Here is a 14,763-nt window from a genome sequence, read left to right as displayed (position 1 = left end):
AGAAGCCTCAGGAACCATTGAGCTGGACCCACTAGTTTTACAGTTGGTCAATGTGAAGCCAAGAGAGGTTAACTGAATTGCAATCACAGCCATTCATTCATTCATTCATTCATTCATTCATTCATTCAATTTCATCAAATGTCTACTTTATTTCAGAGAGTGTGCTGAATGCCACGTATACATCAGGAAAATGAGAACCAATGGAAAAAGGGAACTCTTGTACATCACTCAAGTATCTTATATGCTACTAGGAGAAAATGAAATACCAAATATATACAAAATAATTTCCAGTGGCAGGGTACTAGCATCTGGTGGGGAGAGCAGGGAGGGAATCAAGGTAGACTTCCTGCAGGAAGCAGCACCTTTACAAAACCTTGAAGTAAGCCAGGGTTAGTTGAGATACAGGTGAGGAGGGACAATAGTACAGGAAAAGGAGAAGGTGATAGGCAAAGACTTAAGGACTGGAATGAAACAGCCAGTTCAGGGACTAACATGAAGAACAGTTTTGTTGGAACTTAGAGTGCATGAAAGAAAATCAAAGTAGGCAGCTAGTTGGCTGTTACAAGAGTGTGGTGGTCTTTGTGATGGGTCCACGATTCCCAATTTCCTTCTTCAAAGAAAGGGATGTTTTCCTTAAAAGGGAACAACTTTCCTGGCACTTGGTTGGTTCCTGCATGTTTTCATACAGTTTCCTGGCTGTCCCACCAGCATGGAATCAGGATGCTTTCCAGTTCAAAGCTTTTCGAAAAGCCACCGGAGTCCTCCATGGCTCTCCCCGTGGCCCTGTATTTCCATATAGTGTTAGGGGACGGAGAATCAGCTAACGGGATCCTAGTTGCACGTACTTGCTATGTTAAGGCAAAGTAAACCTCATTTTGATGAATGTAGAATGACTTGAGAGCGTCTTATTTCATCCCAGCAAGAAACCCGAACAAATGCAATGCTTGTGTTAAGTCTCCCACCAAGTTTCACCAGGCAAAGGGATGAGATTTTTAGTCCTTAGTTGTCCTGGTTGCCAGAGGGAGTCCCTGAAACTTCTATGGATTTGATGTGGTCCACCTGGGCCAAGGGAATTGCAGGACCCAGGGCAGCTGGATGTTCGGAGACTCTACTCTCTCAGCATCACATGCCCGTTCCGTTTCCTTTGTTTTCACTTCCTGTGGAAAGGGAACCCTCATTTGCCAAGAGAATAGAAACAAAGAAAACACTGAGCAATTCTGAGTCCTCTCAGCTGGCAGCTATGATCATCCCCCAGACAAGAGGTCTAATCCATCTCTGAGCCTGTTATTGCCAGCAGTTACCGAGTCCCATTTTTTCTTTCTCTGATGCCTCAGCCTCAGCACTCCTGATGCGTTTGGAAGGGCACGACAACAAGCTTTGGTATTCATCTTTTCGTAGGTATCCCGGATGCTGTCACGGATTATGCCACAGACTTCAACATATACGGTGATGCTCCCTCAGAAACCCGGGCAGCTCAGTTCCACTCTCTCCTCAACTCCCACGACTCCCTTTTGACTTCACCTCAGCCAAGAGGAAGCATGAGCCACGCTTGGTCTTCTTGTCACCCATAACTATTCACCTCTGTGATCAAGATTGCTAAAACGACCTTTTCACCTACAATGTGGCGACTTTTATCCAAAAGGACCAAAGCTGGGAACATCTCCCAATTTTGAATTTTACCCACTGCATAAAATAGCAAGAAATAGTAGAGTGAACAATAAATCTAGAGACATCGTGCTAAGATACCCAACCAATTCTATTAGCCTGAGGCTACTCAATGATGAATATGGGAAGAGGAAAATGAATATGTGTTGAGTTTTCGACAACAGATTCTTAGTTTGACCAATGACCATGGAGCCCCTACATTTGAATAGAAAGGCAATGTGATTTAGGACATACCAAGTTCAATTTGGATTCAAGACTTGTGTTCAAATCCCGTCTTTTACACCGATTAGCTGTATGATCATGGGCAAGCCTCATCCTTTCTTCCATGTTCCCTCCAGTTCTGTGTGAAGGATTATATGATCCTGTAACATTGTATGTCTCTGTTCTGCTGCATGAAGAAGTATAATGGGAACTTGCACAAAAGGGGAGAGGCAAGACCATCTCTTCGCAGAGGAAGTCCGTGCTAGGCAGGACACAATTCTGAGGCCACTGAAATAGAATCTTTCAGGTTTTTATCAAAAGCAAGGATACTGATTATTTAGGAAAAAACAATGACCGCATTTCTGTTTTATTAAATTGTTGAGATAATGTTAATAACTACTGGTCCACATGCCTATTTTCAACTCAAAGCAGTCACTTCCATTTTTGTCAGAATAAAGCAAGTTCCATTTCCTGCTGCCTGCATGTTCAACTGTAAGCCCCTTGAAGGCAGGCACTGTCTTTTGCCTCTGTTTGTGTCCCCGGTGCTTGGTGCTTAATGAACAGTAAGGAAGAATTCTATTTATCAATTCCCAAGTTTGGAAAGTGTTGTCATAAATTATCACATAAGCTTCTTCCAGAGAAGATGCAAGGACGTGGACTAGATGATACTAGAGGAAAATGTGCTCCGAACTGATCAGCTGACTGCTCTCAAAGAGCCGTGACCACGAAAGCTAAATCAAGGTGGCAAAATTCTTCTAATGGAGGACGCGGGGACCGTTGGCTCCATGCTCTCGAGAATTCTTATCAATGGTTTGGAGGAAGGTGTAGATGGCACACTTACAAAATTTGTAGAGGAAACAAAACTGAGTTGTGTAGCTACGATACAGGACAAGAGCTAGAGCCCTGGGCCAAATCTGGTAAGAGGGATTGAATAAGGACAGTGTCGTACATTTGTGTATAAAAACCCAACAGTATTCAGTAGAAAACGTGGAAAGATTGTTATCAGGTTATCTCGTCAGTGGCTCTGTAGGGGACTGAAAATCCCGAATGTGTCTCCAACGTAGTGCGGCAGTCAAAAAAGTTGAGGTAATTTGAGGCAGCATTAAGAGATAAATGGTTTCCAGGACTACTAATGCATTCTGCACACCTAAGAATTCACCAGGAGTCCTGTGTGCAGAGGGCACCTAGAAGGAACACTGGATAGAGATTAGCAGGACTGAAGTCAGGAAAAGCTAAATTCAACACTGGCCTCAGAAACGTACTATTTGTGTGGCCCTGGGCAAGTCACTTAGTCCTGTCTGCCTTAATTTCCTCATGTGCAAAATGAACTGGAGAAGGAAATATTAAATCACTTTAGTACTTTGCCAGACCTAAAACCCAAGTAAACTGAGATTCTCTGACCCTTTAATAGAACATTAGTGTTATTGTTGTTGGTATTGGGCAAGAAGAGCATTTTCCCCTAGAAGGGATAAAGTCACAGAATATCACAATCCTGACCAGATCACTAGGAAAGAAGGATGTCAGGCTTGATGAACATAGAATTATTTTTTTTCCTCTCTTGTCATAATGAGATGCATCCTGAAAAAATCCATCCCAGTGTTGTTCTCCCTAATTATGAAGTCATGGGAAGTCTTTGGGAGGAAAGAAAGAGGGAGGGAGGGAAAGATGGAGAAAGGGAACAAGGAGGAAAAAATGAGGGGAGGAAAGAAGGGAAAATATAAGGAAAAGATGCCCAAAAGCACTAAAAACATGGAGGTAAAATTTCCCAGGTTAGTTGGTTTTTTTGGTGTGTGTGTATGTTTTTGTTTTGAACCAACGTCTGAGGACAAAAGGAAGAAGTTCGGATATACTTTGTGGTGAAAGATATTACAAAAGAATTCTTGACCCAGTATGTTTCCTGAACTTCCTCCTGGTACACTGCCCATGCTAAAAACCTACAGGAAAAGATGACAACGGCCTCTAACTGCTTCTTTTGTGACTGATGTTGGAGAATACAAATGCAGGCTCTGTGAATGGATCATGTGCCTCTGTCTGTCTATCTGTCTCTAGCGTCCATTTGCATTCTAGCGTTGTGGACTCAACTCCGTCAGTCTATGTGTTTCCCAAAGGAAAAAAAAAGAGCTGAACAACACTCTAATCCTGGGTAGAAGTAGCCAACCTGTGTAAGCTACCTTCCATTGCAAATGGTTACTCTGGGAGCAAAAGGAGCAGCGGTGGAACATGCCCCAAAAAGTCAGAGCCCGTGTAGCCTCGAAGAGCATGGTCAGCCCTAAGGACAAATGTGAACAAAGTAGGATTTCAGTCTCCTTTCCTCTCCTCACGGAACTGAATTCTGTTGATGATGTCTTGAAAGTTTTGGCTCTGAGTGAATGATGCTCTCTCCACTTCCTAAAAAGGAAAAGAGAACTTCTGGGTAAACATGGCTACAGTTTAGACAAAGGAATCTACCTCTCCTCAGCACCTACCAATGTAGACTACCTCAAAAGGCCAAAAAAACCAAATTCATAAGAACAGAGGGACTCCACAGTAGGGCGCAGCATGGAAGGTATGTGGGATTTGGGCATTTCCACACTATAAGGGAGTGAAATAGCTTCCACCAAAATGCAAGCTGATCTACCCTCCCCCACCCCACATACAGGTGCACTAGACCCAAATCCAGTACGTGCTAGAATCAGTGAGTGAGCAAGGGACACCTCTAGGTCCTTGGCATCTGACTAAGACCACCAAGACTACCCCTGAGAGCAGCTAGACTTGAGACCCCAACAGGTGGAAGAGCACAGACCTTTGGTGAGGAGGTAGCACAGAGTAGCACTGCAAACAGTAAAAGCTGCAGACACTCGAGGGGTAACCTCAGGCAAAAACTTCACTCCTTAGCTCCATACACAGAGAGCCTGTCCTCCTCACTCATACTTCTGACTGGAAAGGGAAGGGAAAACCACCACAGTGATGGCAAAAAAAAACTTCCCAACACCAAAAAAACAAAAACAAAAACAAAAAAACAAGAAGTCTTTGACCATGGATAATTTTCATGGAGGAAAAATCCAGACTACAGAGGAAATAGCAGAAGAGGACAGACAAATAAATTCATCTAAACCTTCCCAAAAAAATGGAAATTGGCCACAAGCTCTTGAAAAATTTAAATCAGAGCTTATCAAAAAGATGGAAGAATATTGGCAAAAAAAGTGGGAAATAGCTCAAAAAGAAAAGAATAGTTTAAAAGACAGGAACTCCCAACTGTAGAAAGAAGCCCCAAAATCAAATGAAATGATAAATAAGCTAGAGACCAAAATTAAAAAGTTGGAAGCTATTCAAAGCAGGATAGAAAGGAAGCCAAAAGGAAAATAAAAAGATTATAGTGGAAAACCAAAAGATTATAGCAGAAAACCAGTCTTTAAATACCAGAATTAGGCAATTAGAAGCCAATGATCTCACAAAACAGCAAGAATTAATAAAGTAAAATCAAAAGATTGACAAAATACAAGGAAACATGAAATATCTCACTGAGAAGATGACTGACCAAGAAAACAGCTCTAGAAGAGAGAATCTGAGAATCACTGGTCTACCTGAAAACCCATAAATAAACAGAAACCTTGAAATTATACTATAAGAAATTATCCAAGAAAACTGCCCTGATGTTCTTGAACAAGAGGGCAAAATAAACATTGAAAGATTTCATAGAACACCCTCTACACTAAATCCTCAAAAGACAACCCCCAAATTTAAAAGCTTTCAAGCTAAGGAGAAAATTCTACAAGAAGCCAAAAAGAGACAATTCAGGTATGAAGGAGAAAGTATTACACACAGCTTCCATACTAAAGGACTGCAAGGCTTGGAATATGATATTCAGAAAGGCAAGAGAATTGGGTCTTCAACCAAGGGTCACCTACCCATCAAAACTGACTATATACTTGCAGGGGAAAGTATGGGCATTCAACAAAATAGAAGATTTTCAAGTATTTATAAAGAAAAGACCAAAACTAATTGGAAAGTTTGATATCCAAACACAAAGATCAACAGAAACATGAAAAGGTAAAAAAGAAAAAAGGAAAGGGGGGAAAATGTTTTTATTGAAATTTTCTTCTTTAAGGGCTTCAATAACATCAAATTGTTTATATTAACATATATAAAGATGTTATTTGTAACTCTCAAGAATTATATTCACTATTATAGTAATTAGAAGAATCATTCACAGGTATAGATTGGGGTAATAAGTGGTCTAAGATGATATGCAAAAAGAAAAAAGAAAAGAAAAAAGGAGGGGGGAATTTAAGATGACACCAAGAGAAACTTGAAGGAATAAGATAAATTGGATGATCAATATCACACAAAGAGCCACATGGGAAAGAGAGGGGAAGAATACTCTTATACTTAAACCTTACTCTCAGTGAAATCAGTTCTGAGGGGGAAGAACATCTAGATCCATTGGGGTATAGAATTCTATCTTAGCCTACAGAGAAAGTGAGGAGGGGAAAACTATGGGGGGGGGGGCGGGGTTAGGGCAGGGAGTACAAAAAAAGAGGGAAAGGGGGAGAGGGCTTAGAGAGCCAAACCTGTGGTCTCTCAAGGTTCAGGTTCCTCTGTCTAGGTGTGGCAATCAATCGAATAAGTGGTGAGAGAGACTGTAGGCTCAATCCTGTGTTAAGGCATCACACAGAGTTCTAACATGCTCAGGGTTTGTGTTTATTTTATAGGTTCAGTGAGTACATACTTTTCTGGCACACAATCATTTCTCAACATACATGTTTCCATAAAACCTAACAACAGATGCAAAGCCTAAGGAGACAGTCAATGAAACATTGTTCCTATAACAGAAATAGATGAATGCCATAAACAGGGTGATCTGGAGATTAGTTCCCCCAGACCTATGGGATGACCAGCTAGGAGAATCATTGTTACTTTTGGTCAGCTTTCACAATCAATCAGAATTACTTAGGAGATGGATAACAAAACATTTCATAGCTAGGCATAGGGTTAGAGGGTAACTTAAAGCAGACCAGAATTGGAATTTTCCTCAATTTCCAAGTTGCATTTTTCTTGTGTTTGATTCAAGAACCTGGCAAAGTTGCTTGTTTATGGTAAACATAACAAACCAGTAAAGTGTGTCTGTAATGTCTGTTTCAGAGGAATGATTGATATATAAGGGTGGGGGTGAGGGGGACTTACCAAAAGCAAACCACTGGTCTAAAAAGACATAGTGAAAAAAGAAAGGGCAGTACTAGGAGAGGATAACGAAATGCTGAGAAGTACAGAGGTGGTTATCATCTGAATGTGAATGGGAAAAACTCATCCATAAAAAAAGCAAATAGTAGAGTGGGTTAGAAAACAAAATCCTACCATATGTTGTCTACAAGAAATACATATGAGGCAGGTAGATATTTACAGAATAAGAATCAAAGGCTTGAACAAGATCTCTTGGACCTCAACTGAGAAAAAGAAGGCTGAAGTTGCAATCATGATATCTGACAAAGCCAAAGTAAAAATAGATCTGATTAAAAGAGATAGGGTAGGAAATTACATCCTGATAAAAGACAGTATAGACAATGAGGAAATATCAGTAATCAACATGTATGGACCAAATGGCATAGCATCCAAATTTCTAAAGGAGAAACTAGTGAAGTTAAAGGAGGAAACAGATAGTAAAACTATACTAGTGGGAGACCTGAACCTTCCTCTATCAGATCTAGATAAATCAAACCAAAAAATAAATAAGAAAGAGGTAAGAGATATGAATGAAATCTTAGAAAAATTAGAGTTAATGCATATGTGGAGAAAAATAAATAGGAACAAAAGGGAATACACCTTCTTTTCAGCAGCACATGGTACATTCACAAAGATTGACCATGTACAAGGGCATAAAAACATGGCAAACAAGTGCAAAAAAGGAAAAATAATAAATACAACCTTTTCAGAAAGTAATGCAATAAAAATAATATTTAGTAAGGGTACATGGAGAGGCAAATGAAAAATTAATTTGAAATTAAATAATAAGATTCTCCAAAACCAGTTGGTTAAAGAACAAATCATAGAAACAATAATTTCATTGAAGAAAATGATAATGATGAGACATCCTTTCAAAATCTAAGGGATGCAGTCAAAGCAGTACTCAGGGGGAAATTTATATATTTGAGTTCATATATTAACAAATTAAAGAGGACAGAGGTCAAAGTATTGGGCATGCAAAAAGGGAACAAATTAAAAATCCCCAGAGGAAAACTAAATTAGAGATCCTAAAAATTAAAGGAGAAATTTAAAAAATAAAAAGTGAAAGAACTATTGAATTAATAAATAAGACTAGAAGTTGGCACTTTGAAAAAAACAAATAAAATAGACAAAGTACTGGTCAATCTAATAAAAAAGGAAACAAGAAAACCAAATTTACAGTATCATAGATGAAAAGGGAGACCTCACCTCTAATTTAGAGGAAATTAAGGCAATCATTAAAAACTATTTTGCCCAATTATATGGCAAAAAATATGCCAATATAGGTGATATGGATGAATATTTACAAAAATATAAATTGCCTAGGTTAACAGAAGAAGAAATAGAATACTTAAATAATTCCATATCAGAAAAAGAAATTGAACAAGTCATCAAAGAACTCCCTAAGAAAAAATCCCCAGGACCTGATGGATTCACAAGTGAATTCTATCAAACTTTCAAAGAACAACTAATCCCAATACTATACCAACTATTTGACATAATAAGCAAAGAAGTTCTACCAAATTTCTTTTTTTACACAAATATGGTACTTATTCCAAAGCCAGGCAGGTCAAAAACAGAGAAAGAAAACTACAGACCAATCTTCTTAATGAACATAGATGCAAAAAGTTTAAATAGAATACGAGCAAAAAGACTCCAGCAAGAAATCATAAGAGTCATTCATTATGATCAGTGAGATTATTACCAGGAATGCAAGGATCATTCAATATTAGGAAAACCATCCACATAACTGACCATATCAACAAGCAAACCAACAAAAATCTCATGATTATCTCAATAGATGCAGAAAAAGCCTTTGACAAAATACAACACTCATTCCTATTGAAAACACTAAAAAGTATAGGAATAGAAGGGCCTTTCCTAAGAATAAATAACATTATATATGTAAAACCATCAGCCAACATCATCTGCAATGGGGATAATCTAAAAGTCTTCCCAATGAGATCAGGAGTGAAACAAGGATGTCCATTATCACCTCTATTATTTAACATTGTACTAGAAACACTAGTAATAGCAATTAGAGAAGAAAAAGAAATTGAAGGTATTAAAATGGGCAATGAGGAGACAAAGCTATCACTCTTTGCAGATGATGTGATAGTCTACTTAAAGAATCCTAGAGAATCGACGAAAAAGCTAGAGAAAATAATCAACAAATTTAGCAAAGTTGCAGTTTACAAAATAAACCCACATAAATTATCAGCATGTCTATATATTTCCAAAACATCTCAGCAGCAAGAGTTAGAAAGAGAAATTCCATTTAAAATCATCCTAGACAATATAAAATACTTAGGAATCTATCTGCTGAGACAAACACAGGAACTATTTGAACACATCTACAAAACACTATCCACACAATTAAAATTAGATCTAAATAATTGGAAAAACATTAACTGCTCATGGGTAGGATGAGCTAACATAATAAAAATAACAATTCTACCCAAACTAATTTACTTATTAGTGCTATACCCATTAAACAACCAAGAAACTTTTTTTACTGAATTAGAAAAAAAACTATATCAAAGTTCATTAGAAAGAACAAAATATCAAGGATATCCAGGGAAATGTTGAAAAAAATGTGAAGGTAGGTGGCCTAGCAGTACCAGACCTCAAACTATACTATAAAGCAGTGGTCATCAAACAATATGGTCCTGGCTAAGAGACAAAAAGGAGGAACAGTGGAATAGACGTGGGGCAAGTGACCTCAGCAACACAGTCTATGATAAACCCAAAGATCCCAGCTTTTTGGACAATAATTCACTAGTTGACAAAAACTGCTGGAAAATTGGAAAACAGTATGGGAGAGATTAGGCTTGGATCAACATCTCACACCCTACAGCAAGATAAACTCAGAATGGGTGAATGACTTGAATATAAAGAAGGAAGCTATAAGTAAATTAGGCAAACACAGAATAGTATTCTTGTCAGATCTTTGGAAAAGGAAAGATTTTAAAACCAAGCAAGAGCTAGAAAAAATTACAAAATGTAAAAGAAATAATTTTGATGACATTAAATTAAAAAGGTTTTGTAGAAACAAAACCAATGCAACTAAAATTAGAAAGCAAGCAATAAATTGGGAAACAATCTTCATAACAAAAACCTCTGACAAAAGTTTAATTACTCAAATTTATAAAGAGCAAAATCAATTGTACAAAAAAAATCAAGCTATTCCCCAATTGATAAATGGACAAGGGACATGAATAGCCAATTTTCAGATAAAGAAATCAAAACTATTAATAAGCACATGAAACAGTGCTCTACATCTCTTATAATCAGAGAAATACAAATCAAAACAACTCTGAGTTATCACCTCACACCTAGCAGATTGGTTAACATGACAGCAAGGGAAAGTAATGAATGCTGGAGGGGATGTGGCAAAGTTGAGACATTAATGCATTGCTGGTGGAGTTGTGAATTGATCCAACCATTCTAGAAGGCAATTTGGAACTATGCCTAAAGGGCACTAAAAGACTGTCTGCCCTTTGATCCAGCCATAGCACTGCTGGGTTTGTACCCCAAAGAGATAATAAGGAAAAAGACTTCTACAAGAATATTCACAGCTGAGCTCTTTGTGGTGGCCAAAAATTGGAAAATGAGGGGATGCCCATCAATTGGGGAATGGCTGACAAATTGTGGTATATGTTGGTGATGGAATACTATTGTGCTGAAAGTAATAATGAACTGGAGGGATTCCATGTGAACTGGGATGACTTCCAAGAATTGATGTAGAGTGAGAGGAGCAGAGCCAGGAGGAGAACATTGTACACTGGGGAATATACTGTGGTATAATCTAATGTAACTGACTTCTCTACTAGCAGCAATGCAATAACCCAGGACAATTCTGAGGGATTTATGAGCAAGAACACTATTCACATCCAGAGGAAGATCTGTGGGAGCAGAAACACACACACACACAAAACGACAACTGCTTGATCACATGGGTTGAGGGGATATGATTGTGGATATAGACCCTAAATGATCACCCTAGTGCAAATATCACTAGGTCTTGACCAAAGACACATGTAAAATCCAGTGGAATTGTGCATCAGTTATGGAATAGGGTTGGGGAGAGGGGAGGAAAAGAACATAATTTTTGTAATCCTAGAAAAATACTCTAAATTAATCAACTAAATAAAAACTTTTAAAATAAATAAATAAATAAAAAGGAAAAGAGAAGTGAATCTAAATGCTAAGGCAGCAAATTTGACTTCTAATCTTTGCTCATCTGTAAAAATAAGAAAAATCATAGCACCCATCTTTTGGAGTTGTTTTGAGGATCAAATGATCTGGCATATGTAAAGTGCTTTGGAATCTTTCTGGCACTCAGTAAGTACTAGCTAGTGTTGTTGTAGTTGCTGTGAAACTATTAAAGGGATAATTAATGAGAAACAAAAAGGAAGCAATGACAATCAAGATCCAATGGCCTTTCTTAGGAACAATCTTCCTTTTCTGCCCTGGAACTGAGTCCTCCTCTCTGTCCTTTCTTCCTCTATTAGGATGGGAGCTCCCAGAGAGTAATCATTAGCTTCTGCTTCTATTTCTATCCCCAGAGTGTGGCACATAGTAAGTGCTTGATGGATGCTTTTTAAATCACTCATCCATGAATTCATTCATCAAGGACAAGTCTTGCCATTGCTTCATTTCATATCTAGACACAGTTATCAGACTAGTAAACCAAAGAAATGATGATGAAGATGTAATTTACCTAAATTTTAGCAAAGCAATAAAGTCTCATATAATTCTGGTGACAAATGAGAGCCTGGACTAGATGACAGTGCACTGAAGTCGATTCCAGAATTGGCTGAATGGTTAGCCCCAAAGACTGATGATTAAAAGGCTCCGTTTGGGCTCAGAAGGTTTTCCGTGGAGTGCCCTAAGGAATGGCCCCTGCTCTCCAACATCCTTATCAATGCCTTCCATAGAAGCACAGCCAGCCTGCTTATCAAATATGCAGATGACCCAAAGCCGAGAGGGAGAGCTACCGTTGCAGATGGCAGTCAGTGGGTAAAACTGTTCTTGTTATGCTAAAGCGCTGGGCAAAACCCAACAAAACGAAGTGCAAGAAGAATACATGAAAAGACTTGCATTTGAATTTTCAAAACTTAACTTCTTGAATATTTTGGAGAGAGGCACGAATGAATGAACCAACGAATGGCTCTGTTATGGGCTTATCATGTGCCAGGCCCTCTGCTAAGCTCTAGAGATAGGAATAAATAAAGAGAGTCTCAAAGTTCCTGCCTTGGAAAAGTTCATATTCCAAGAGGGGAAGAAAACATATGTTGGGAAAAGCGTCCAAGACGGGAATTTTGCCATTTATATGAAAACATTCTGGGTACTGCACGCAGGTTGTTAGTCTACAGTGTGACAAGGAAGCTGAGAAGCGAAGTGCATCTGCAAGTTCAGTGGTGTGGAATTTGAGGAGTGAGAATGCACTAATAAAGAGGGGAGTCATGGAAGGTTTGGGGAGGGCGGCTGTCCAGGTGGCCCCATAAAGAAAGGAAGCATTGGAAGAGGCACCAGTGAAGAGGGCATATGTTCCAAGAGTAGGAAAAACCCCACCTGAGTCATCCGAGGCAGGAAATGAAGGTCACATGCGGGGAACAGCTCGTACCCCAGTTTGGATGGAATATAAGCGCCTCTCGGGGAAATGTCGAGCCAGTTTGTGCTGATTCCGACAGCTCAATGTGTGAGCAGTTACACCACAGCAATTGACAAAGGCTACAAATCAGGCTGGATTCATCGTTTTGTCTCGAGAAAGTCATGGAGAAAATGTTAATAAAACGTCACTAAGGCAGGTCCAGCGCAAAGGTGTTCTCCAGGGTTCTGGCTGTCAGTCGTTTACCAGCCCAGCACTGCTGGAGGGAGTCTGTGGAATCCATTGAGAAAGCCTGGCTACCGCTAAATCGTGCGTGTTTTCAAGGCTAGGCTGGAGCCGGGTCTGTTTTCTGTCGTCTTATTCCTTCTTAGACACAATTGTGGGCCACCTGCAGAGGGGGAGCAGGTGTGCGGTGTGTGCTTGAAGGAGCTCTGCATGGGCGGTGTCCGTATTGGGGACACGGACTTTCTGGGTAAGAGCCTAGAAGGAAGGAGACGAGACGCTTAGGAAAAGTCAGGCTGAAATCGTAGTTTGTTTTACGACAAGGGAGGGATTGGGATGACCTGCCTAAAGACGGCCAATAACCTTCCCCAGACCAAGCTGATGACCTGCACTCTCTAACGCGTCTCCACCTCCCAACCCAATTCCTCCCGCTGGCTGCATTACCACCCGCCCCTCCCCCCCTTAGTTGGTGTACAAAGGCGGTGAGGATTGAGGGTGGCAGGACCAGGCCAGGAGGAAGGAGCCCTCCCTGACAGCTGGCCCTGGGACGTCTTGAGCCGCTCTGTGGGAAATCACTCTGTCAGCCACAGGGACACAGGAACCAGCCATTGGGATGCCGTCCCAAGGGAGGGAGATGAGCCCGACTCACAGGTCTGCGCAAGGAGCTTAGACCATCCCCCTCCAGCCTCACCTGTCACTCCCAGAATTCTGGCGCCTTCCTGCTTCTGCCTTGCAGGTCTCCGGCTGCTGCTTTCCTTCTAACAGTCAGAAGGCTTGACGGTTGTCTCATGGCAAGGAAGTGAGGTGGCGCTGGCTTCGCCAACAGAGGAATGAACTAGCGCTGGCCATGTGCCAGACTCTGTGCTGGCCACAGAGCTGAACAGCACTCCAGAGGCTGAGTCAGTAGAACTTGGCAGCTCAGTGGTCGAGCCCCCCCCCTCCCCCATCCCTGTCGTCCGTCCTGTTCCCTACTTGACATTCTTGAAGGACGTCACAATTCCCAGACATGGACCTGCAATCAATCAGTTCCCCGGGATGAACTTCGAGGGTGCATCCATGCCAGCCATGAGGGGCCATTGCTACTCATACAGCGCGTCCTGGAGGCTTACGCAATGCCGGATGTGCCACAGCACATGTGACATCATCCCCTCCCCCCCTTTGGGGGCGTGATGAAATCGGGAGCCAGAGAAAGGACTTGCTTCAGCTCACGTGCCAAGGACGGCGGGAGGCTGCATTTGAACGCGTGGCTTCAGAATTCTAGGCTAGAGGTAGTGGAACCCCTTAAAATAAAGCCACGCATGGAAACGAGGCATTTCAATTATTTGTAAACAGCAACGACTATGCCTAGATCCGTAAGTGAGCACGTCTAGGAGCTGTCCGGTCACCTGCTGTGCATCTCTGACAACTCAAATAGCTCACGAGTCCACCAAAGGCAGGAGAAGCTTGTAGAGGGTTCTGCTGAACCCCCAGTGCCAGCCCTCTCGGGACTGACTGTTCTTCTGTCCTCGCTACAAACCTCGAGCTCCGAAGCCCACCGGAAGTATCACGTTCTTCACAGTGATTTTACACACACACTCAGGCGCTCCTTTGTCTCTAAGCATCCCTGTGTGCCAAGTACAGCACGTACCAATGAACAATTTTACAAGGGAAGACACTGAGGAGTTCGATGTTTTGCCAAATCAAACAAGCAAGATGTAAGCTCGGGCATCCTGATCCCAAGCCTAATAAGCCGTCAATGGTCTTGTACAACAGTACAGGTTGTGTGGCCTTGATGAAGTCTCCAATTCCTCGTCTGCAAATAATCTCTACACATCTCCAGCCAATGATATCTCGGTTCTCTTTCATGTCGTTGTGTCCATATA

At 40.8% G+C, this 14,763-nt stretch overlaps 1 long non-coding RNA gene across 2 annotated transcripts; it reads right to left on the bottom strand.

Annotated features, from left to right (window-relative positions):
* Positions 1–3,253: 3,253 nt before the first annotated feature.
* On the bottom strand, positions 3,254–14,120 carry LOC130457023 (uncharacterized). 2 transcript variants are annotated; one of them, XR_008915967.1, is made up of 3 exons: positions 13,593–13,840; positions 12,643–13,159; positions 3,254–4,254 (listed from the first exon to the last, which is right to left on the bottom strand). It is a non-coding gene; the product is annotated as an uncharacterized LOC130457023 (long non-coding RNA). The 2 variants fall into 2 exon arrangements; XR_008915966.1 differs by lacking the exon at positions 12,643–13,159 and having other exon boundaries at positions 13,593–14,120.
* Between the last annotated feature and the right edge of the window lie 643 nt (positions 14,121–14,763).

The sequence above is a fragment of the Monodelphis domestica genome, chromosome 2 (assembly GCF_027887165.1).
Source record: "Monodelphis domestica isolate mMonDom1 chromosome 2, mMonDom1.pri, whole genome shotgun sequence".
Lineage (NCBI taxonomy): Eukaryota > Metazoa > Chordata > Mammalia > Didelphimorphia > Didelphidae > Monodelphis > Monodelphis domestica.
This window is presented reverse-complemented; position numbering and strand designations above follow the sequence as displayed.